This window comes from Macrotis lagotis, chromosome 5 (genome assembly GCF_037893015.1).
Source record: "Macrotis lagotis isolate mMagLag1 chromosome 5, bilby.v1.9.chrom.fasta, whole genome shotgun sequence".
Lineage (NCBI taxonomy): Eukaryota > Metazoa > Chordata > Mammalia > Peramelemorphia > Peramelidae > Macrotis > Macrotis lagotis.
In genome coordinates this window covers 116,105,607-116,131,979 of record NC_133662.1, presented here as the reverse complement: position 1 = coordinate 116,131,979, position 26,373 = coordinate 116,105,607, and positions in this window count along the sequence as shown.

Here is a 26,373-nt window from a genome sequence, read left to right as displayed (position 1 = left end):
ACATTTGAGCCAGTGTAGGCACATATTTACTATTACCATTTGAGTTTATTTAAGAGGAAAAAAGAACCTTCTAATCCATGGGAATCATGTCAAACAGTTTGAGTTTAATACCAGTAATCAGCCAAACCTCTGCAACATTTCATTTGCATTGTGCTAAATAAAATTATTTATGGGCCTATAAAAAAATCAAAGGACTCAAAAATTTTCTTTCTTTCTTCAGGCATAAAATTTGGCTTTTTAACTCTGCCCTCAGCACTTCTGGGCTATAGCAATTTGAAGTTCATATTTTGCTTTATAGTTATTTGCAAGATCTTTTTTTACCCTCATGTGCAAATATCCCTCCCCAGCAAATCAATCAAGAACTCCCTGAGGAAAGACTGCTTTTTAATTTCTTTTAGATTTCCTAAGGGTGCAATAGTTAAGATATATTTTGGACTAATTACTTTAAATTTTGACGACTAGATATAAGTATTTTTCTGTTTAGATTAGGATTCAAAGGAAGTGCTACTGTAAGTTGTAGAATTTGAGTGTTCCTGAGTCAAAACCCCTAAACCTGATGATAACAGTGTTGGGAAAGACCTACATTTAAAAGGCCAGAGTCTCCCATTGTATCTAGATCAACACTGGTTGTCCTGTTCCCATTATGTCAAGTCACTGGGCTCATGATTTGGGAAGAGATAGTGAGAATGGTGTCTGTGCAACAATACCTCAATTTAATCCAAATTACTTGCATTTCATTACATCATTTATTTAATGTCATATTCTTCTTTGAAATCTAAGGACAATAACAACAATAAGCATTTTTCTAGTGGAATGACTAAAATTAATTCAGTTTTTAAGAGTAGGTGTTAAATGTCTTCCAAGGCTAAAGCCCTTTGCTAGGCACCAAGGATACCTTAAAGAAGCATGAAATTTAATTCTTGCTCCTAAAGAGGTTATAATCTAGTAAGGGACATTAGATATAAGCACATGAAAAAAGTAACAAGACAATGTAACATGGCTAGAATTGATCTTCCTTTTCCTTTCTCACTTAAGGAAATCTCCCTACAGAAAGTAGTAGTTGAAAGAAGAGGAAAGGAAAAGAAGAAAGTCAGAAAGATGGAACCAAAAAGTCATCTTACACATTTGAGAAGATACTAAAAGACTGAATCTCTCAAGACAAGTTTTTTCCCCCCTTCATGAGTGAAAAATTATTTGAATATGGAGGGAAGATCAGAGAACTTGGGTTGAAATTCTTTCTTGAATGCTTATTTATTTTTTACGTGACCTTAAGCAATTTATCTAACTTCCTACAGCTCTAGTTCCCTGGTCTGTTAAATGGATGAGTAGGAGTTGGAGGAGAATAGGAATTGAATTGGGTCTCTTGAGTTTCTTTGCAGTTTTTGATTCAAGTTTCCATGATCTTGTAACTTAGCCTTGAGGGGTCTTTGAGTTTGTCTAACATGGAAGCTGTGGAGTCCCCTGCCACATTGGTTGGGTAGCTCTCTTTGATTGACTGCCTGAGTCTTTAAAAATGACAAGATTGAGCTGTTTGCACTTTTACAGATATTTTTCTTTCCAGAAAATCCTATCTGCTGGGCCCAGTATAAATAGGTGAATGGAGAGTGTCATGCCTTCCCCTACTTACTTCCAGTTTTAAGTACTGTAGGTGATCCTCAGGAGACCTGGGACTTCAAGCCCTTGGATCCAGAATTGCAGGGAGGGTAGTGCATCAGCCAACCAGACTATCATGGTAGCCCTCACAAATCAGATTGCCTAAAATACAAAGAGAATTACAAACTTGTGGTAAGCATAGAGATGACAGATTGAAGCTCTTCTGCTCTTACCAAATCTACCATGCCCCATGTGTAGGAGTATGATGGCATGATCTCCAATGAGGAAAGAGTACCATATCAATGGATTTTTGGTACTGAGATAAAAATCCCAATAGATTAGGGCATCATTTTGCTAAATTACAGAGAGAATATTAAGAAATAATGGTAATCTAAAGCTGGCTCCTGAGAGCCAGTTATTAAATTTGTGGTATGATTATTTACACTTTGGCAAATTGCAAATGCTACAAATTAAGGCTTGATTTATTAATTTAGTTGACTGTGACATTAGATTTGAGAAAGTGATGTAGAAAGTGTAAATAAGGGAGATTAAATTTAAAAGCCTGACAGGAATACATTCCTTATCCCCAGGTGCTAGTTGTTAAATATTTACCAGCATATCCCTAAGCCTACAGAAAGACCTAGAGAGAAAGAAAAAGCTCTCCTCACCTCTAATATAATCGAGAGAGAGCAGAGGGAGAAGCTAGACCTCAGTGACGGGTTTCAGTCAAAGGTGTCCTTAAAAGAAATGATAAAGGTAGGAATTTATGAGAGTCAGGAAGACCTGAGTTCAAATCAGGTCTCAGTCAGTAGCTGCGGGACCTGGGGCAAGTCATTTAACCCTGTTTGCCTCAGTTTCCTCATCTGTAAAAATGAACTGAACAAGGAAATAGCAAATCATTTCAGTATTTTTGCCAAGAAAACCTGGCCTCAGTGGCTTACTAACTAGTGTGACTTGAATTTTTTGCCTGCCTTATTTTATTCATTTAAAAATAGAGATAATAACATCTTACAGTTACAGGACCTGAGTTTGAATTTTGCTTCTTGCTATTTGTGTGACCTTGGGCAAGTGACTTCCTCAGTTTGGACTAGATAATCTTAAAGGTCCTATCTAGCTCTAGGTCTATAATCTAAAACACTTGCTAGTTACTTGGCAAAACTTGTAATCACAAGTATTAACTAAGTGCTGGTTTTCTCTACCTGGCTAAAATAATAACAGGAATGGACACTATTGCATATTTCATCTATCTCCACTATACTGACTCTGCTTGCTCCGATTGACAAGATAAAAGTATTGTCAAGACAAGACTCATCAATGTGAATCTGCTAGCTTATAGATATTCCTACTATTCTAACTTTGGGACTTGAAAAGGTCAAGTTGCCAAAAGGGGATTCTCCTACAGATCTGTTGTTCACCAGATTCTTTTTATGTCTATCCACTGGTTTCTAAATGAAAAGAGAGTCCTCTCTTTAAGTATGAAGAAATAATATTTTTATTTTACAAATCTCTCTTACAAGCTCTGCCCTTCACAAAGGCAATATTATCCTTTTCACTTAATGGGGTCAGTGTCATTATGATCTGGAAAATGCACACAAAACATTTTAACTCTCCCATTGTACCAAAGCAGTCTAAATTATTATGGTATTGAAAGATAAAATAGGTTATATTAAACAATATTTTGAAAATATTTTATGAATTTCTGATTTTCTAAACTTTTCCTGTATCTGTGACTCTGTAAAACTTCCCCCAAATTCCCATTTCATTTCTTATGCTGGCTCATTCTATATTAAAGACATGATGAGAAAGTTGCGATATAATTTGAAGCCAGTTTGTGTATGCTAAGGCTTATCATGTAGATTCTTTAGATTTCCTACCTAGGGATATATGAATCAAAAGAAATACATGGGAAAATTCTCCCAAATGTATTAGGTCCCTTTGTACAATTGTAATCTATGATTCAAAGTTCCTGTGAGCATCTGATTAATCAATGATAAAGTGAAGGCAAGAGCTATTACAGGAGTTTGTAGAAAGGAAACTAGAATATGTTTCATGGAGAAGCTGTGCCTAAGACTGAGACTTTGGGCAGGCAGCTTTAACAAAGACTTAGAGAGGGAAGGGATTGCAGAGGCCGTCTGTTCTAACACTCTCACTTTACAATTGAGGAAACTGAGGTCCAAGTAAATGAAGTCAATTATCCAAGGTGACCTAGGTAGTAATCATCAATGGTGGAATTTGAAAGCACAATTTTCAAACCAAGGATCTTTTCCCTGTACCATGCATAGTATTTTTAGAGGGTAGAGAGAAAAGCTTAGCAAGAGTAGAGGATAGGGGAATAGTAGTAGATATTGTCAGATAAGTAAGACTGAGTCATATTGGCTATTAATTGTCAAGAGGAGAGTTGAGACAAGGTTTTATAAGTAACAGGAAATCATCAAACATTGAGGTAACACTAAAAAGATTATCTAAGAGCATTGAAGATTGTAGAGGAAGGGAAATACTGGAGGGAGGGAAAATAGGAGGCATTTAAAACTATTTCAGTTGACCCATTTCAACTTTTTTAACTAGTAAACTATACAAAATATGAGTATGGAATTGACATCAAAGCTACTCCACAAAGAATCTGCTACAGACACATTTATTTTTTTATCTTTTCCCATCACATATGTAGTTTTCAATGATCATTTTCAGCAAGATCGTGAGTTCTGCATTTTTCTCCCACCTCTTCCCTCCTCCATTTCCTTGATAGCAAGTAATCTGAAAAAATGTTAAACATATTTTCATATTAGTCATGTTATAAAAGAAAAATTAGAATAAAAGGGATAAAGCATGAGAAGTAAAAAGCATGATAAAATTGAAAACATGGAAAATAGTTTGCTTTGATCTTCATTCAGACTCCATATTTTTTCTCTGGATATGGATGTTAGTTTTCATCTCAAGTCCTTTAGAATTATCTTTGATCATTGTGCTGCTGAGAAGAAGTTAAGTCCATCATAGCATATCATGACACAGTATTGTTAATGTGTACGATGTTTTTCTGGTTCTCCTCATTTCATTCAGCATCAGTTCAGGCAGATCTTCCAGGTTTTGTTGAAGTTGACCCACTCACGATTTCTTACAGATCAATGAATAGTATACCACAATTTATTCAATCATCCCTCAAATGAAGGACATTCCCTCAATTCCTAATATTTTGCCACTACAAAAAGAGCTGGTATAAATAGTTTTGTATATGTGGATCTTTTCTCTTTTATGTTGTCTTTTGGATATGGACCTAGTAGTAGTATTGCTGATCAAAGGGTATATACAGTTTTATTGCCCTTTGTGTAGAGTTCCAAATTGCTCTCCAGAATGGTTGGATGGGTTTACAACTCCACCAACAGTGCATTAGTGTTCCAGTTTTACCACATTCCTTCCAACATTGATCATTTTACTTTTTTGTCATATTGTTCAATCTGATAGGTTTGAAAAAATTTCAAATTTTCACATTCTCTTTACACTGTTCTCAAGACTAGAGAATGAAAGACATGTCTGCCTGTTGATTTGGTCACTGAGAAAACAGATTCTCATTATGCAAATCTCTGATTAGCAAAGAAGCTGAAAGGGCATGCTGAAGAATCTTTGAGGCTGTTAAGTAATCATTCCAATATACAGATGGAAGAATTTCTAGAGAGATAGTATTAGGAGAAGTTTAAAGGTCTATTTTTGTAGGTCTTTACTACCTTCCCTCTAATTTTACTGGTGAATTAGTATTTAGTACCCAATAACTCTTATTAAAACCTAAAAAATCATTCCAAGGATGGATGAATTTAATTGCTTTTCTTGTTTATAACATCTCAAATTCATTCAGAAAATTAGACTTCCCCCCCAAAAAAAACGCACTTGTCCTTAATCTTGAAAAAGAATCTTTCTTATGGTAAGCTAGTTATATGATACAAAAGAAATATACCACAAAACTGAATAATTGCTCAATAATGAGATGATATTCATAGGGCATTCTAAGGTAACAGAAAATAAGGAAGCAATATTTATCTCCTTACTAATAATGAAAATGTGGAGTCTCCCATTAAAGTCCCCTAAACCTTTGATAGTCCCCTCTTCCTAAAAAATAAACTGCATCCTTATTTACCATACACACAAGGTTACCTGCACTGAAACTTTACCCTTACCTCTCCAAGTATTCCTTACTTATTTACACAAATATTCTCCTCCAAGTAGGTCTTGCACTTATCAGTTTGACATAGTTCTGCCTATATGAAACCAAAACAATTAATAATTGCATTCAATTCTCACTTCATAATATGTATGCTCAAGATAAAACCAATTTTATATATTTTTAAAATTATGGTCTATAAACATGATTCTTTTGATGTAGTAAATTCCTGTGAGGGACCATACTCTAATAAGACAGGTCAACAACAGATGGCAATTTATATTTTAAGAAAGCGCCTTGGGACACTGAGAGGCTAACTAACTTTACCCAGGCCACACAGTTAGCATATGCTAGGGGAAGTAAAGGAACCCAGACTTTTTTTTTACTAATAGGTGAGCTTTATTCACAAAGTCACATGGCCCTATATTTATGATTTAGACCTTCCAAATGGGCTTGGGCTTGTAGAAGAATAACCCTAGTAACTATTTAATAAGAAAAGTAGACTCTGCTACCATAATTTTTTTCATCATCTAAGAATATATAATTCCATGATCTTGAGGGCATGATTTTGCTAAATGTAGGACAGTGAAACATATATCATCCTTATATCTAAGCAGTTCACACTTTAAGTAGCTGGAAAACACAAAAGACCAGTAATGGGTGGGGAAAAAGATGCTCATACCATATAACTCCATGTACTTCAATAGAAAAGAAAGAATATCATGAATTTCTTTAATATCATCTGGCAGACATAAAAACATGTACATTCTTAGTGGTATGACAATTTCAAACAGAGATTTCATCTTCATCATTTGTTTCATCATTTTCTTTCGCATATTTTATTTACTTGTTTTTTCAACTACATGGTAGTTTTTATCAATCATTTTTTGCAAAGTTTGGAGTTTACATTTTTCTCCCTCCCTCCCTCCCTGTAAAAGAAATCAATTTGTTTTAGGCTCTACATTTATACCCATGCTAAACATAGATCCATTTTGATCATGTTATGAGAGAAGAATTACATCCAAATGGAATAAAGAAAACATTAGAGAGAAAAAAATGACAATGAATAAGACAACTTTTAAAAACTGGAGAAATAATTTTTGGTCTTCATTTAGACTCCACTGTTCCTTCTCTGGATATGGATGGGTTTCATCATTTTCTTTAGAAATATAATTCACAATAATTGTGGAAGCAATAAGGCATCAAAAGTGATAGAAAAGGAGAGGTGGTAAAAGAACTAGAATTTATATTTGTTATCCTAAGAACCAGAATTTATAGTTATTATCCTCTGTAGATAATATAGAGGAAACAGACACTTGGACATGAACTATTATTATTACTGATAAATACTTGCCTAATATTTCATTCTGACTCATCTTTGCAATAGGAAAAAAGTGTGAAAAATAAACCAGTCTATGCCTGCAAACTGTTTGGTAAGTATGATCCTTGCACCTACTCAAAAGCCCAGATCATTTTGTCTGTTCCCTATTCACCGAAACTCATATTGGTTCCTGTACCCTATTCCTTAAATGACTGGGACTTTTTTTTTTTTTTTTTGCAGAAGGCCCTCCACATACCTTCCCCATACTTTTCCCATACATCACCTGAAGGTATTTCTGCATGTCCTGTTCTCATTTCTCAACTCATTTCTCAAAAATAAAATAGAGATTATTGGACTACAGTGAATCAGAAAGGCCTTGCATAGAATGACGAATGATTTTCATCAAACATATGTCAGGTGGGTGAGGGGAGCATATCTAACCCTTGGAGAAAATTTACAGAGAAATGCTCTCCTTTTGAATCTACAGAAATGAGTTGGATTTCTTCCAAAATCCCTCCAGTTTCTTCTTCCAGATGGAAATTCAATGAGAGCAACCTCTGGCTCTGAGTATTTCAACATTTCTGATTTTTAGACAGAAATTGAAGTTGAAATCCAAAATTACTGAAAACACATTCCTGAAATCCACAAGAGTTCAATTGAAGGTTAGCTTTAAATTAGCATTCTTATTTAATCTGAGCAAATTGGTTGATCCTACTAATTGGCATTTTCCCTCCAAGCTTGATAAGGATCCCATAAACTTTTAAAAGAATGGGTATCATCTGCTCTCAAAATCTCCTGAAAGAATTCTCTCCTTAATTTATTTTTTGATTAGATCTGTGATTTCATTGATATAGGAGAACTCTCAATGAGAAGATTGCCTTTAATAATGCAGAAAGGTAGCTACTCTTCAATGTAAAACCTGGAAGGCCCTGAGAGGCTAACTTAACAACCCAGAATCCTGTAATCAGAAAATGGCAAACACAGTCCTTCAAGAACCATACTTTATTCAACTTCTCATTCTATTTCTCTTATTTAATAGTATTTGTATTGTAAATAAGTTACGGTACATGAGTACTATGGAATATTATTATTCTGTAAGAAACTACAAATGGTCAGACTCTAGAGAAACATGGAATGAATTACAGGATCTGATACTGAGCGAAGGGAGTAGAACCAAGAGAACAATGAACACGTTAACAACAACATTGTGAGATGATCAATCTTGATTAAAGCAGTGCCTCTCAGCAGTTTAGAGAGCCAGGACAACCATATTACATGAGCTATAGACAATGTTATCCCCATCCAGAGGAAGAAAAATAAAACCAAACCAAACCAAACCAAAAATAAATAAACAAACAAATAAATAAAACCCTCTTCAGAATTTGATGAAAACTTTATCAAAAAGTACCTCTTATGTATCTCTTTCCCTTAATCCTAATTCTTCATGCCAAATATGACTAATCTGTAAACATTTTATCATAAATATGTATGTACAATGTTAACTTGACTGTTGCTGAGGGGAGGAGGGTTGGGAAGGGAGGGTAGAACATATATATATATATATATATATATATATATATATATATATATATATATATATATATACATATATATATAGATGAATGTTGAAAAACCTTCATAATATGTATTTATAAAAATAAAATATCAAATTAAAAGAAGTATTTGTACTGGCAACTGTACTTTATTAAAGATTGCAGTAGTCTTTATATTCTATATACATTGGTGAGGTTCTTGGGTTAGATTTCATGTCATAGTATTTATAATATATACATAATATATACATAACATATACATGCAAATATATATGTATTTACACACACACACACACACACACACATATATATGTATAAAGAGAAAAGAGAAAACAAGCCACAGAAAGAGTCATAAACCTCCTTTTAGGAAAAGATTTTCCTTTTCAGAAAGGATAGATTTATATACTCATGGTTTGATAGAATCTCAGAGTTGGAAGAGACTTTAGATCTCATCTAGTTTAGAGGGTTCTTAACATTTTTTTTAATCAAGGACCCTTTTGGTAGTTTGGTGAAACGAATGGATTCCTCAGGAAAAAAAAAAACATTTTAAAAAATATATAAAGTAAAATATGTGGGATTAAAATATAACCATTCATATTAAAATAAAATAATAAAAATATAGCTTTTTAAAAGTTCCTGGCTAAACTTGCTAACTCTTGGAACAGAGGATAGACAAGGTATTCTGAGAATAAATGACACATACCAAGGTTCAGAGTCAGAAATGAGCAAATTATAGAGGGGCATGAAAAACTCATTTGCTTGGTTGACTGTACCAGTTCTTTTGGTGGCAGAATAAGAATCCAATAGGAACAAGTTCTTAGGATCGGTGATTATAATAACAGACATCTAAAGCTAGATCTTCTGATTACCAACTAATATGCTTTCTTTTCAACCCACCAAACTATCTCCTAATGATTATTTTAAAATTATTTTTCACTCAAATTCCATTTTTCTTATTCTTTTCCAGTTGAGAGTAAAATAAAAGTCCTCCCTCATCTGCCCCTCCAAAAACCTGTTAAAATTATATATAGTCAAGCAAAGCACATCTCCATGTTGGATATATCCACAAAGAGAATATCTAAAAACTGGCATATGTGTGTACATGTATGCATGTATGTATGTATGTCTTATTTTGTACTCTGATTCTTTCACCTCTCTTTAAAGAGGTGGGTAACTTGTTTGTTTCCTCATCAGGCCTGTGAAATCATAGGTGGTTAGTTTGTTGATCAGAGTTCATAAATTCTTTCAGAGTAGATTGTCTTTACCTAATTGTCATTGTATAAATTATTCTCCTAATTTTGTTCATTTCACAGCATCAATTCATATAGCTTTTATTAGATTTATCTGAAACCATCCTCTTTATTTCTTATAACACAATAATACTCCATCATATTCAAATATCACAGCTTCTTTATCTGTTCCCAAATTTATGGTAATCCCCTCAGATTCCCAGTCTTTGCACCTCAAAAAGACCTTTTAATATTTTTATACATCCTTAGAGTCAGTTTTACTTAAGATTAATCCCTTACTTAATCTACTCTTTCTCTAATACCTCTTCTTTCTCTCTTCTTCACCTATTTCACTATTTAGTCTATGTAATTCTTTTCTCAGTTGTATATATGTGTGTATGTATATATATATATATATATATATTTTTTTTTTTACTTGCATACCCTGATTATTTGAGATCATATTCTCTGTCATCCTTTTCCTTCCACTCTCAATGTGTCCTTTCCCAATTACACCTGTCTTTTAAGGTCAGCAAAATGAAATAGCAAAATTCCTAGGACTTCTGTCTAATTAGACTTTCTCTAAAACCTGATGTTGAAAGAATCCAGAGGGGGCATATATTTTCTCCCCATATTCAAATGTAAGCTGTTTATCCCTGTTTAGTCCACATGAGTATTCGAAAATTTCATGCATTGGTTTTTGTAGTTTGTATATTTCTCAACATAAGACTAAAAATTGGATTCATCAACCAATGCCCAACCATTTCTCTTTTGAAATTCTCAGATATGATACAGAAAAGGAGTATTTTTGATGTTTCAAAAATTCAGTATGACATGATAACCCTTTATCATTAGAATCTATCTGACATGGATCTCACACACATATGAAGTATATATCTATAATGATGAATGTGGCTTCACTTTGATTCAGTCATAGAATGAAGAGGGGGATTTTTCTACATATTCTTTTTTATTTTTAGGTTTTTGCAAGGCAAATGGGGTTAAGTGGCTTGCCCAAGGACACACAACTAGGTAATTATTAAGTGTCTGAGGCTGGATTTGAACTCAGGTACACCTAACTCCAGAGCTAGTGCTCTATCCATTGTGCCACTTAGCTGCCCCATACGTATTATGCAGTTTACTTAAGCCAATGCAAAGGAATGTTTCTGAAACAATTGTTCTTATTTCTCTAATTTTTTTTTATCTGAGGACCACTTTATGCTCCTAAAATTATTGGATTCCAAATAGCTTTTCTTGAGCTATTTTTTATGTTTTATTAAATTCACTAGATTCTACTAGATTAAATATTTTACTATAATTGTGAAAATAAGTTTTGAACTTGCAGACAATCTTTAAAATTCTCAGGAACCTCCAGGCCTTCCAAAGTGTTATATTGAGAGTTTCTGACTTATACTCTCACACACAATATGAAATAAACATAGGACATAAAGATCAGTATGTAAAGTGAGAACTTAATGCATGTTCTGAAACACTAGAATGAAGTATTATTATAACTATGACTTAGTTCACTCTACTTACTTTCTGTGAAAAAGCAAAATGGTAAAAAGAAAAAACAAAGGAACAAAGGAAAGAAAGAAAGGAAGATAGGAAAAAAGGAGTGAAGAGAGTAGGAAGGAAAGAGAAAAAGAAGAAAGGGAAATTGCTTCCTCCCATTTCTTAAGTTCTAGATTATGTACTCATAAGCATATGTATATATATGTATATATATATATATATATATATATATATATATATATATATATATATATATATATGGAATGCATGGAAATATTTAAGTAGCTAATTAAATACCATAATTCTGCTATAATTACTTATGTGTGATTCCAATGCAGTAAATGTTAGAAGTGAGATTCAGACTGGTGTATCTTTTTTTTTTTTGACAAGGCAGTGGTGTTGTGACTTGTCCAAGGTCACACATTTAGGTAATTTTTAAGTGTCTGAGGCCGGATTTGAAATCAGGTTCTTCTGGCTCCAGGGTCAGTGCTCTATCCATTGTGCAACCTAGGCACCCCTAGATTGATATATCTAACTCATTAATGGCTTGATGTTAAATTGGAAAGAGAACTCTAGTGGTAGGCAACAGGTATCTATTTTTGATTTTAAGCTGTTTACTTTTTTTTTTTTTTAGGTTTTTGCTAAGCAATGGGGTTAAGTGGCTTGCCCAAGGCCACACAGCTAGGTAATTATTAAGTGTCTGAGACTGGATTTGAACCCAAGTACTCCTGACTCCAGGGTCAGTGCTTTATCTACTGCACCACCTAGCTGCCCCCTGTTTACCATTTTTTTTTGGCAATAGCATGAATAAAAGTATAGATTGACAGGTGGTTCTAAGCTAAACTAACACACTTCATGACAGTTAGGATTTAGAGTAATATAAGAAAGAACATCCAAAAATTTACAGCTTCCCCCCCTTTTGAATTGTTTGTTTGTTTTGTTTGCTATTCAATAAGCTTAAATGACGTGCCCAAGGTCACACAGCTAAGTAAGTATTAAGTTTTGGAGTGAACATTGGAATTCTCTAAGATAAATAGAGAAATGGAAGAAACAGGTCAACATAAATGCCATACGTAATTGAGGCTAAATTAGAACTCAGGTCCTCCTGAGACCAGGACTGGTGCTCTAGCCATTGATCCACCTAGCTGCCCCCACCAATGCATTTTTTGTTTGCTTATTAGTTTATTTGTTGACATCCATTTGCCAATGCATATTTTTAAGTTACAAAATGTCCTTTCACCCTCTCTTCTCACTCCCACTCTCCCATTGGCAAACAGTCAGGTTAGCATTGTATATATATATTTTGATAAACATGTTTACAGGTTAGCATGAGTTATTTTCAGTATTAGGAATTAGAATAAAGGGAAAGAGATACATAAGAGATAATTTTTATAAAGTGTTCCTCAAATTCTGAAGTGTGTGTGTGTGTGTGTGTGTGTGTGTGTGTGTGTGTGTGTGTGTGTGTGTGTGAATTTAGAGCTTTTTTCAAAGTAGATTTAGCCATGTGGTCAAGTAGTTTTTCTTACTAGACACTCTTAGGCAAGGATTGTATGACGATTTGTTAGGGATATTATGAAGGGGATTGATTTTTGTTCAGGGATGGATAGGACTAGTTGATTTTTGTGCTTCTTTTCAGTTCTAATTATCTTTGATTCTGTAATAGAGGAACATCAACACTTTGGGATTTTTCTTTTCCTTCTCTTTTTCACATCAAATTCTTCTGGAACTTGTGGTTGCAAACACTGGAATTCTATAAGATAAATAGAGAAATGGAAGAAACAGCTCAGCATAAAAGCCCTATGTAATTGAGAAGTCCAATTTGAGATAGTACAAAGGGTGTTTTCCATTTTTGATCTATCTGACATAACTGATAGAGTCTTGGACTTGGAGTTAGGAAGCTCTAAATTGAAATCCTGACTCAGAATATTACTAGTTATATGACCCTGGTCAAGTTATTTTATCTTTTAACTTCAGTTTCCTCAACTTAAAAAATGGGAAAATAATATTTTATTAATATGAAGAACCCCCAGGAAGGAAACTTACTAGATCAATGGAGGGTTTTCCTTCTCTCAAACTTATAATCTTATAGTTGACTCAAATTTGAGTTTGAGTGATTTGCCTAGGGTCACACAGTGACCTTGTCAGCCCTTACACTTGAATCTAGGTCTTCTCAACTTAGCTCGACCCACTCTTTAGTGACTATTCATGATACCCTCCAAAATGTAATTTTTAGAGTTAATGCACATCCTATATATTAGAGGAGATATTACCATACTAATCTTTCTTTGTCTGTCTCTGTCTCTCTTTCTCTCCATCTCTCTGCCTCTCTCCGCCTCACTGTCTGTCTGTCTGTCTGTCTGTCTGTCTCTATCTCTCTCTGTCTCTTGTCTCTCACTGCCTCTGTTTATCTGCCTGCCTGTTTGTCTGTGTATTTCTCTGTCTCTCTCTGCCTCTCTGTCTGTCTGTCTCTGTCTCTGTCTCTGTCTCTCTGACTCTGTCTCTCTATGTCTCTCTCTGTCTCTCCTCTCCTGAAAGCATAGAGAATGAGTTGCAATTAGTTTCAAGGGAATCAAAACTGGACACCAGGTTGATTGTAACACCCAAAATGAAAAGAAAGTATGAAATTAAAATGCTTGACTTACCAAAATTCATATTCTTTTTTCCCTCCCAACACATTCCTTTGGTCAAAGTAAAATTTCATTCTTGATAGAATGTCTTTAATAGAATACTTCCCTGTCTTTATGCAGAAATAGCAACAGCTGGTGCCACTAGAGTCAATGCATGGCCTTTCAGGACACAGCTTAGGTTCAAAGACCACAAGAGGCAAGCAATCTGGCTACATCTGTAAAGAATCTGCCTTGGAGTAATGGAAAATGGCATTATCTGACATATAAACGACATTTCAATAAATGATGATATATAGTCCTTGGTTTCAGGTAGCTAACTTTCTGATCTTATTTTACATTTTTTCCCAAACATGCTCATAAATTTAGGGCTTTCACATACATTAGAGAACCCTGACAGCATAGGCTTGATGTTCAAATTAGAAATTTTTGGCAAAAAAAGACCTAGGTATGGGTTTCTGGATTTCTTCCAAGCCCCCCAGCCATAGAGCATTTATCAAAGCCCCTTTTATGTTTCCAGCTAAATCCTATAAGATTAACTCACATTATATAGCATCTTCAGGTTTACAAAATTCTATTTTTCTGAAGCAATCTTGTGAGGTTGGTCATGTAAATATTGCCCTCCATATAAAGAAACTAGGTCATGGAGACAGTATGAAGGATAGGGATCTGGAGGTAGATTGACTAGATCTGAATTTTGGATAATGATATTTAATAATTGTATATCTTTACTCTAGTTATTTAATCTTTCTTGACCTTGACTTTCTTATTTCTAAAATGAGATTGATAGTAATACACCAATTATCTGCATGTCGGGTTGCTTTGAGGAAAATTACTTGTAAACCTTAAAAGGCTACATAAATGAGAAATATTAGCAAGATTATATAGACTGTAAGCATCAGAGGAAGAATTCAGACTCAGGTGCAATATTCTTCCTATAATTTTTCTGTATCATATAAGAGTATCCTATAATTTGAAGATTCTTTAGAGGTGCTTGGATTCTATTCATATACAGAATTATAAGTAATTCCTTTCATTCAAATTCTAATCATATATCTCTTTAAAAAGCAACTTTTTTTTTTTTGGTTTCATCTTTCTCTCACAACCTCACAGTCTATAATTTTATATTCTATGAACTCTTATATAGAGTGGCCCAAAATAAAGGCCCCCATTTGTTTTCATGAGTTGTGTTTATGGGTTGTGTTCATAGAGTTCATGAACTGTCCAGCTAGGTGGTACAGTGGATAGAACACTGGTCTTGGAGTCCGGAGAATGAGAGCTGGACTCCAACCTCTGAAACTTGCCACTTACTAGCTGTGTGATCTTGGACAAGTCACTTATCCCTGATTGTCTCACAATCAGGGTCATTTCCAGTCATCTTGATTCATATCTATCCCAGATGACATTGAAGGAGAAAGTGAGACTTAGCACAGTCCCCCTTCACTTAAATCCCATTCACATGCATATCATAGCATTATCTCCCTGATGTCATGGTCTTTGAAAATAAAGGAGAAAACATCATCATCATCATCATCATCATCATCATGAAAGTCTGTTAGAATAAGTTATTTTGTCATCTTAGTTTGAATATTCATTTGTGTTTTGAATCAGTCAGCCTTGGATATGAATTTTCCATAGAACTCTTAAATTCTGCATTTGTTTCCTTCCTTCCTTCCTTCCCCCCAAAAAAAATCAGTGGAAGGAAAGAATGTGAGAAAGATCCATGATCAAAATCAAATAATAAATACTGAATTTGGGGAAGAATATGAAAACACATCAAGTAATTTTATATTTAATTTAGAGCTGTTAGGTCTTTATTTCATTTATTCAATTCTTTTTTTAGAAAAATTTATTAGGTGTCAACTGTATGTAAAATTTAAGGGAGGCAACCATGTTGAGATAAGTCATAATTTTAGCCCTCCCTGAGCTTTACAAAATACAAACAAATATTTAAATTGCAAAGTATTACATGAGAGCATAATTAGAAAGTTCAAAATTTATGAGGCCCAAGGGGGCATTGTTTCCATTGTGTGGTTCAGGATAGGCTTCCAAGAGAAGGCAGGCTTTGAATTTTTCTTTGAAGAATTGGTAGAATGGGAGGTCAATTCAGGTCTAGGAAACTATAGCAAAGGAACTATTTGAGGACAGAATTCAGCCTAGTTTTGGTTGGAAGGCTGGAAGACAGAGGACCACCAGATTGTGGAGGGCCTTCAAAATTTGTTGAATGAATGACATGGCTCTTTGGATACAATTTATTCTCTGCTTCCACTCTATTTTTCTCCATTTCTACAACTGAGTCTTATAATCAGTAATAATAACTGTTAATGATGAAAGATAGTCATGACATAGACAATCTAAACTAAATACTGAAAATGCATCAAGATTGAAATTTAGTTCCCAATGCACTTTCATGTGGCTTCATAAAATGAATATCAAAGACACATCAGTGGTCATGACCTTCAGTGTATAACACCAGAAATTAGTAGGAGAGAAGAGTATTTTATTAGTCCTTCTCAAATAGTTCTACTTTTTGGCCTATGCTATAACAGCCTAATGCTATAACCAGATCTCCAGGAATCAGTTTTGTTCTTATTTGCTAAATCTTACCCTTTTATCACTTGTTTTTCTATTGACTATTTTCTGGAGAAAAAAGCAAAATACAAAAAAAAGATTTTTTTAAAAAAATTCTGTATTTAATGTATAGTAAAAGAGAAAGAATATTTACATAGTACAAAATAGTACAAAAATAGTACAGAAAAGCTAGATTATGCATGTGAAATAAGTTTTTATTTTATATATGTATATATAGGTTGCCTTTAAAATAACATGATCAACATGCTACTTAAATAAAAATAATTGAATATTCAATACCCATGTCCCTACTCCCTATATTCAATGAAGAAAAATCCTCATTAAAAAATCACCTTGTAAAAACATGTATAGTCTAGTAGAACAAATTCCTGTATTGCTATTTTTAAAGACATGTTTCATTCTGCCTCCAGAGTCTATAACCTCTCTATTTGGAGTAAGTGGCATGCTTCATCACTGATCTGATGGAATCATGATTAATTTTTCATTGTTCAACATGTTACTTTTAAAGCTTTCCAGCTTATCTGTGTCTCTCTGAACTTCCTTATATTCCCTTGTAAATCTTAAGATACTCTAGTGACCTAATTTATTTTTCTTGTTCTTCTCTTTGTGTGTTTCTGTCTCTGTCTCTGTCTCTTGTTTGTCTGTCTCTCTATGACACAATTGCCAACTTCCCTTTCCTCTCTGCTTTCCAAAAGGGGAAGACCACAATTCTTATAAAAATTAAGCAGTTAAGCATAATTAAACATTGCCATTCCAAAAATATATGTAATTTTCCAGGGGTTTACAAATCTTTTTTGAGGAGGACAGTACAAAAGTTCACTGAAGAAATGATTGATTCGGGGGCAGCTAGGTGGCACAGTGTTTAAAGTATCATCCCTAGAGTCAGAAATACCTGAGTTCAAATCCAGGCTCAGACACTTAATAATTGCATAGCTGTGTGACCTTGGGCAAGTCACTCTTAATCCCATTGCCTTAAAATCAATTTTAAAAAAAGAAATGGTTGACTACAAAAAAGTGTTACACAATTATTCCTGCTTATATTCAATCATTTCAGTTGTGTCCAACTTTTTGAAAACCTCATTTGGGGTATACATGTCCAAAAATACTGAAAGGGATTTTCCATTTCCTTCTTCAGTTCATTTTACAGGAATTGAGGCAAATGGGTTAATTACTCAGGGTCACACAACTAGTAAGTTCCTGAGGCCAGATTTGAACTCAGGAAGATGAGTCTTCCTGATTCCAAGCTCAGTACTCTATTCACTGTATCATCTAACTAGTCAAATAACAGTTATTAGCAACTTTTTATATTTGAGGGATTTTGCTTAGCTTCTGATGATAGACACAATGGCAATGACAATATTTTAATAATTTGCCCATATTTATTTTGAGAATCAAAGATATAATATAAAGCTCTGTACAAACCTAAAAGCTGCAAATATTTCAGGCATTGTTGTTATTATTTTATTATTATCATATAAGAAGAGGGATAAGACACAGAAATAAGTAAAGGAGATTTAAATGTTTCTTAAAGATTTTAAGTCATTCATAAATATTTTCTTTTAATCATTTCCCTTGCCATCTCTCTGCTAACCACCATCCTGACCAGACCTATTCCTTAGAAGTTTGAACCTTGTCATTCCCAATATTCCCATTCTGCGGCCTTGTTGACCTGAAGTTGCTTCTGTTAGCCACTATATTGGGCTGGAGCCAATTTGGCTTCAATACACTCCTGCCATCTCCTCCCCAGCTTCTGTGACTTCTGGAACATATGTCATCCACTTGACATTCTTCTCCTCTCTCTCTTCTTCAGTTCTAGAACTATAATCCAAATCAAGTCTGCCATTACTTTTATAATGGATACCTCTTTTATGACTATTCACCATTCATGAAAATTTCCAAACCAAAATATAACTCCTGGACCTAAATCTATATCTATAGTTGTATTCATATCTCTATTTTACATATACACAAATCCATATTCATATCTATAACTATATCTATATCTCTATATTTTATCTATATCTATAATTGTATCTATTTATATCTGTACCTATATCAGTAAATATATTTGTACTCATAGCTATAGCCATATATTTTTATATATAAATAAAACACTATATCCACATTCATAGCTAAATCTATTTCCATATTCGTATCTATCTATAATTGAATTCATATTCATATTGTATCTCTATCTATTTTCTATTTGTAACTATATCTATATTTATCAAATCCATATCTATACTATACATCTACATGTATCTGCATCTAGGTCTATACCTATCTATATCTCTAACTATATCTATATCCATATCTTTATCTCTCTATCTCTATCTACATATATAATATTTATATCCTCATTCATAACCTTACATACACATTAATATATACCTATAATTATTTATATCTCTTTCCATATTTAGTTATCAATATTCATATCTGTAACTATATCTTTACCTATATCTATCAATATTCTTGACTAAAACTATATCTATAGGTATCTTTATCATAGCTCTAGTGATATTAATCTATGTACATATTCATATCTCTTTTTAAATATTCTCGATATATTCCCTTTTTGCCACATATGTACACATATGTGTAGGTGTATGCGTATTCTCTCCCATTATTAGAATGCAAGATCCTTGAGCGCAGTGCCTTAATCCAGTTATGTATTTAATCAATGCTTTCTCACACATTAGATGTAATTAATGTCAATTAATATTTTCCATAGAAAAGCAGCCCTTCCTTTCCATTCCTAGCAACATGCCAAGAGGACCATAGCAATAAGTTTCCATATGGCAAAACACATCAGAAAAAAATGAAACAGGTTATTAGAAATGGAGTCACACTTGTTTTTAATTGGTAAGTTTTAGACAAAGATATAGGATAGCCTTAGTGTAGCTTTTTTGCCCTCCCATTTTCCACAACCTTTTCTTTTCTAACAAAGGAACTGTCAGGTCATTCATTGAGTTTTACTTTATGTCACTCCCAGAACTCTAACTAGAACACTAGGTGAATCACTGGTTTTTTTTTTTTTGTTTGTTTTTTTACATTTGTCCCCAATAAACAACTCAGGTTTCAAAGTATTCCCTTGTTTAGGCATCATGTGTCCACTTTTTGAACCTTTAAGAGATAATAGTTTATTTTTTAAACATATATTCTTTGAAACTCATTTAGTTTGGTTTTGGTACATTGTCCCCCTAGAATGCTCAAGGTCCAGAGGATAATTTGCTTTTACAGATTAATGTGCTTTCTTCAACAGCTACTCAAGCAGAGTGGCTAAGTAACTATTAAGCATGCACAAGGGTGCTTGTATGACCCATTTCTGATCTCTGGGTTTATCTTACACTTAATACTGTTATAAGCCAGAAAGGGGCTGACAGAGCCATCCACCTTGAAACACAGTTAGACCTATCTCTACTATGTCTAATTAATTCTATGGTCCTTTCTTAGGTCAGCCTCTGCCCACTATCTTCTCTAATTGAAAAAGACAATTGCTACTTAGTTTAATACTCAGATAAATAGTAAAAGCAGAAAAGTCAGAAACTGCAACTGAAATTTACTGGGTATAAATCTTCTTGAAGGAAAAAAAGACCACTTAGGATTGGAGAAATAAAAAAAATCACAAAACAATTCCATTCAAAAAGCACATATTTATTTTTAAAAACTTGCTTGATCGTTTTTTATATTACTTTCATTTATAATAGATAACAATGATAAAATAATAATAGTAGCTAGCATTTTAAATTACTTTAAGATTTGCAAAACACTTTACTCATGTATATCATTTGACTCTTATTAAAACCGTAGGAGACAGAAACCCTAGAGATGGAACCTGGTCTGTATATCATTTTGAGAAGGAAAATCTAAGGCAGATAGAGTTTAAATAAGTTTCCCCTGTCATGCAACTAGGAAGCTAGTAAGACTTAAAATCAAGTCTTCTGGACTCCAAGTCCCTCATTCTATCCACTATACCACCTAGGTGATATATTTCCTTATATAGTCTTTCTCCTCTCCTTATATAACCGCTTCTGATAATAAAGATTAAAAAAATATAGAAAAAAGTTCAGCAAAACTGATCAACATATCAAAATCAACTAATTCTGAATATACATATACATACTTTCTTTTAGCACCCATATGCTTTCTACAACACAAAGAAGGGAGAGAGGGTCATTTTCTCTTCTGATTAATAATTTAGATTATTTTTCTTTTTTCCATTTATATTCTACAAGTATGTATTAAGTACTTACTATATGCTAGGTGAGAAAGCATGTGGCATAATGGATAGAAATTGTCTTCAGAATCAAGAAGACCTGGATTCAAGACTTGCCTATGATATACAGACCAGGCTCCATCTCCAGTCATCCTGATCCTCTCTTGGCACTGGAGCCAGGTGTCTGCAAAGGAGAGGGTAAAATTGGTGACTTTATAGTCCCAACTCACTTGAATCTAAATCACTTGCAAGTCAGATCATCACTGTTCCTGATATAATTGGTCCTATTGAAGAATAAATGACAAACAATTACAATGACACACAGCTATAGACTGGGATTTGGAGCAAACCTCTTGATGCTCCAGGTAAATTTCAAATACTAACTTACAGATCTCCATTGGAAAAGGAAGATTCCTAATCAGACATTCCTTATATCAATGATCATAGATCTGGCTTTTTAAATCAAATAACAGAATTTAGGTTCTGAAGATAATCAAAATGAAAATAGTCCTTGTCCTCATTTTACTGCAAAGATACCCATAAATAGAGAATATAATTTGAGACAATAGAGAAAAACATTTAGGAGGGTCACTCTTTTGCAGATGTTATGGCATGCTTAGAAAACCCTAGAAAATCATATAAAAAACTACTTGAAACAATTAACAAATTCAAGCAAAATAGTAGAATATAAAATAAACCCACATAAATCATCAGCATTTATACTCATGAACAAAGTCCAAGAGCATGTGATTTAAAGTAATTGCAGACAACATTAAGTACTTGGGAATCTTCCTCCCAAGGCAAACGTAGAAACTGTATGAACTGTATGAACACTGTATGAACACAATTGCAAAGCACTTCTTACACAAATAAAGTCAGAACAATTTTATTCTAGAGCAGGAATGGGGAACCTTTTTTGTTCCAAGGGCCATTTGAATATTTTTTTTAGTTTTTTTTGCAAGGCAAATGGGGTTAAGTGGCTTGCCCAAGGCCACACAGCTAGGTAATTATTAAGTGTCTGAGACTGGATTTGAACCCAGGTACTCCTGACTCCAGGACCAGTGCTTTATCCACTGTGCCACCTAGCTGCCCCCATTTGAATATTTTTAACATCATTCAAAGGCCATATTTGGTCAAATAATTAATTCTCCCCCCACCAAACTCCTAGATTTATTAAGTTTTGAGTCCAGTCTAGAATTGCCTTGGCAAATGGTAGCTACGGAAGATTGTTGAACAAGTCAGAATTTTTGTTGTTGTTATTTAGTTATTTCACTTGTGTCCAACTCTTTGTGACCTCCTTTTGGGGTTTTTATGGCAAAGACAGTGGTTTGTCATATCCTTCTCCAGCTTATTTTACAGTTGAAGAAACTGAGGCAAACAGGTTTAAACGACTTGTCCAGGATCACACAACTTGAAAGTATTTATAAGATTGGATTTAAACTCATGAAGATGAATATTCCTGAATCTAAGCACAGTGTTCTTTCCACTGTGCCACCTTAGCTGCCCAGGTCAGATTTGTATTTTAGAAAAATTATCTTGGCAGCTATGTGTAAGATTGGTTGGTTAATGCTTGTCCTTTCTTATCAAAGACCAAAAAGACATGACTGTGTTTGAGACAAATTACAGTGTGTCTGACTGTGGTTGATCAGCCCAAGATGACTTCAGAATGCTCTACCACAGTTTGGGCACAAATAGTCTATATGAATACCTGGGGTGGATGCTCTAAACTTATAGATATTATGTTTCCTTTGAGCTGATTCAAGTCTGTCTTCCTCATTGAGTATAAGCACCCTCACTGATGAGGGCATGCCATGCTGGGTGGTCCTGTGCCAGTGTCTCCCATTCTGTATAATCAGTAATAAAGTTCTTCAATGAGATCTTCTTCTGACCCCCTTGTGAGCACGTGCCCTGTATGAGTTCTACATAAAATAGGTTTTTTGGAAAGCATACCTCTGGTGTTCTATAAACAGCTAGATGGTGCAGAGGATAGAGCACTGGCCTTGGAATCAGGAGGACAATCCTAATCCAACCTCTGACACTTACTGTATACCCCTACCCCCACCCCATGTATAAGGTGCACCTTAATTTGGGGGCCAAAATTTGAAAAAAATACATTACATAAAGTTATTGAACTCAAGTTTTATTTATCATAAAATTCATATAACACCTCATCACTGTCAAAACTTCCATCCATTAGCTTGTCCTCATCTTTGTTTGATGATGAATCAGTCTTAGGAGAGGCTCTGACTGTTTTCCTGCCTATGGTCTGGTCTATGATTGACAGCAAGCACTCCCTCGGCAAGTCTGATGCATAGACACATACTTAGTCCTTTCTGTTTTGTGAACTTGAAGCACCAATTGGGTCCTCCTTGGAAATCAGTAGCTTCTTTTCCATCAGCAATTCTTCTTGCCTCATGCTGAACGGTCTTTGTGGACACAGGAATTCCAGTTACCCTTTGCTCTTCAATCTACAACTTCAATTCCTTCTTCTAATCAGGTTCTTTTGTGGACTTACCTCTCAGGACCTTCTTCTGTCGTGGAGTTTAGAGTAGGACTTCTTTTTCCTGTAGCCAGTCTCGAATTGTTTTCTCAGTTAGGGAAGGATCAAACTGATGTTCCACAGCATTATTTCCATTAACTTTTGCAAACTGGGTCACTTTGAACTTTGAATTCAGCACTGTACTAAAATTTTCTCTGAGCCATTTCTGGGCAGAATGTGGCAAAATGTCACCTAACATACAAGGGACAAGTGTGAAACAATGAGCCCAAAGAGAATAATAATGAAAAAAACTGGAAATGCAAGCAAAAAAAAAGTACAACCGCTGTCTATGACACTTCCAGTTTTTAGACCCCAAATTTTTTGAAAAAAATGCATCATATACATGGGGAAATACACTAACAGCTGTATGACCTTGGGCAAGTTATTTAACCTTGTGCCTCGCATCCAGGGCCATCTCCAGTCATTCTGGATCATATTTGGTGGCTGGACCCAGATGGCTCTGTAGGAGAAAGTGAGACTGATGACTTAGCACAGTTGCCTGCCTCACTCAAAATCCAATCCATGTGCTTGTCATGGTATCACCTCCCTGATAGGTAGGATAGATTATAGAGGAGAGACATTGGAAGTAGGGAAAATATTTAGGAGGTTATTTTGATAGACTAGTAAAAAGAATGATGGATTGAAGAAGAATGGTGGTTGTGTGAGTAGAGAGGGGACAAATATGAAAAATGTGAAGGTAGGATGGATAAGAATTGCAAATGATTTAAAAGAGGGTCAAGGAAGGGGAAGAGGCTTGGGTTTAATACCACACTGTGATATTTAATGTTGATAAAGTCAGTGGTTCGACTTCTGGGATGGAATCAAGATGGTGGCTTGAAGCTAACATGCTCCCAGAGCTTTTCCCTACCAAAGAAGAATGAAGCCTCTATTCTTACATTCAAACTACAGATCCCACCAAGAAAAAGAGAAAATGCAGAGAAGTTTTGAGTAGTAGACATCATGGACCTTCAGTGAAAGCCTGTCTCTTTCAGGGAAAAGGGAAAGTAAAGTCTGGGAAGTTAGACAGTGTGGAAATCCAGCAGGAGGCTTTTAGTCACAGTGCAATTCAGATACAGACAGCTTAACAACAACAGAGGTCCTGACAGCTAGATAGCAAGCCAACAAGGAGGACCCCTCCCAACCCCAAACAAAGTGTGAACCCTGAGAACACATGGGGTTAAAGACAGACCTGGGACAGGAACAAACCACTGCTAAGTCAGAACCTGGACATAAAGGAGGGGGAAAAAACCTCTGCAAAGGCAAGGCCTGGACTGCATGACAAACGTTTTGGTCACAGTCTATAAATTGTATTCAAATAGAAAAGCTCATAGAAGAGCTTAAAAAAAAGAATTTAAAAACCAAAGGAGAGAAAGAAGAAAAATAGAAAAAAGAAATGAAAGTCATGCAAGATAAAGTCAATGATTTCAATAGGAAGTTAATCAAGTTATGGCTATTAGACTTGAGAAGTTTTTTTTCCCTTTGGCATTCCATAAAGAATTATCCTCCAGAGTTTATTATGATTTGTTTTTGAAGTCTAGAATTGTTCTGGAACAGCAATGAGAAAAGAAAAACAAAAAAAAATAAATACATGAATTTGAGACCTGTCAACTAAAGTTTTTCCTATCCAAATTCCTCATTTACTTTCCTTTTGAGCCACCAGCAAGTTACTATACACTTTGATTTTCCTTTAATTTCCTTGGCATATGAGATGACTTGGTGAAAGTACTGATTGACGTTAAAATATGACTTTTTATGAAAAATAGTCCAAAACTGTATTGATTGGAGAATTGCAAATTAAAACAACTATGAGTCACCACCTCACAACTTTCAGATTGGTGAGATGACAAAAAGGGAAACGCTCAATGTTGGAGAGGATGTGGTAAGTTTTGGTGGAGTTGTGGACTGATCCAACCATTCTGGAGAGCAATTTCAAACTATGCCCAAAAGACAATAAAACTGATCATGTCTTTTGACTCAGCAATATCAATATTAGGCCTATATCCAAAAGAAATCATAAAAATGAGAAAAGTCTCACACATTCAAAAATATTTATATCTCTTTTTGTAGTAGCAAAAAATTGTCCTCAATTGAGAAATGACTGAACAAGTTATGGCAGATAAATGTTATGGAGTACTAATTAATGATCTATAATAAAATATGAATAGTTGGACTTTAGAGAAGCATGGAAAGAATTACATAAATTAATACTGAGTGAAGGGAGCAGAACCAAGAGAACCCTGTACACATTAACAACAACATTGTGAGATGTTCAACTATGGTGGATGCAGCTGCTCTCCGAAGTTCAGAAATCTAGGACAACCTTGAAAGACCTGCTATTGACAATACCATCCATATCCAGAGTGGGGAAAAAAATCACAGACTCTGAATGCATATTTTGTTCATTTAAAAAAAAAAACTATCTCATGTTTTTCCTTCCTATCTCATGGTTTTCTTTCCTTTCCTATAGTTTTAATTTATCTTATGCAAAATAAATAATATGCAAATGTTACGTTCATTTACTCATCACATATTCTCAAGGAACTTAGGATCATAGAACTGGAAGGGATAATAGTGTACATTTCTGAAATTCTCATTTTAACAAGAAGAAAACTGCCTAAGACCTTCTGAGGTTAAATGAGTTGCTAGTGTCACACTAGTAATAAATGAATGGAATTGGAACTAGAACCCACATCTTCTGTTTCCAAATACAAGATACCAAGGCAAATAAACAAAAATATTATTTCCACTTGACAAAAGTGGAATGTATCAAATGTATCAAATGTATACAATGTATACAAATGTATCAAAAATATTTTAGGGGTGAATTTGAAGTCAGATGGATCAGGTTTCAGAAATAACATTAAATAGAAAAAAAAATCAGGAATAAATCTAATAATTCCCTAATAGATGATAGAAAAATAAGAAGAAATCAGGTTATTAAAGCCAGCTAACATATGGTTCACTGGTTTGTTAGTCAGATTACATGATCACTGAAGGAAGTGCTAGTGGATAAGTATGAGAGAGTGGCAAGTCACTCA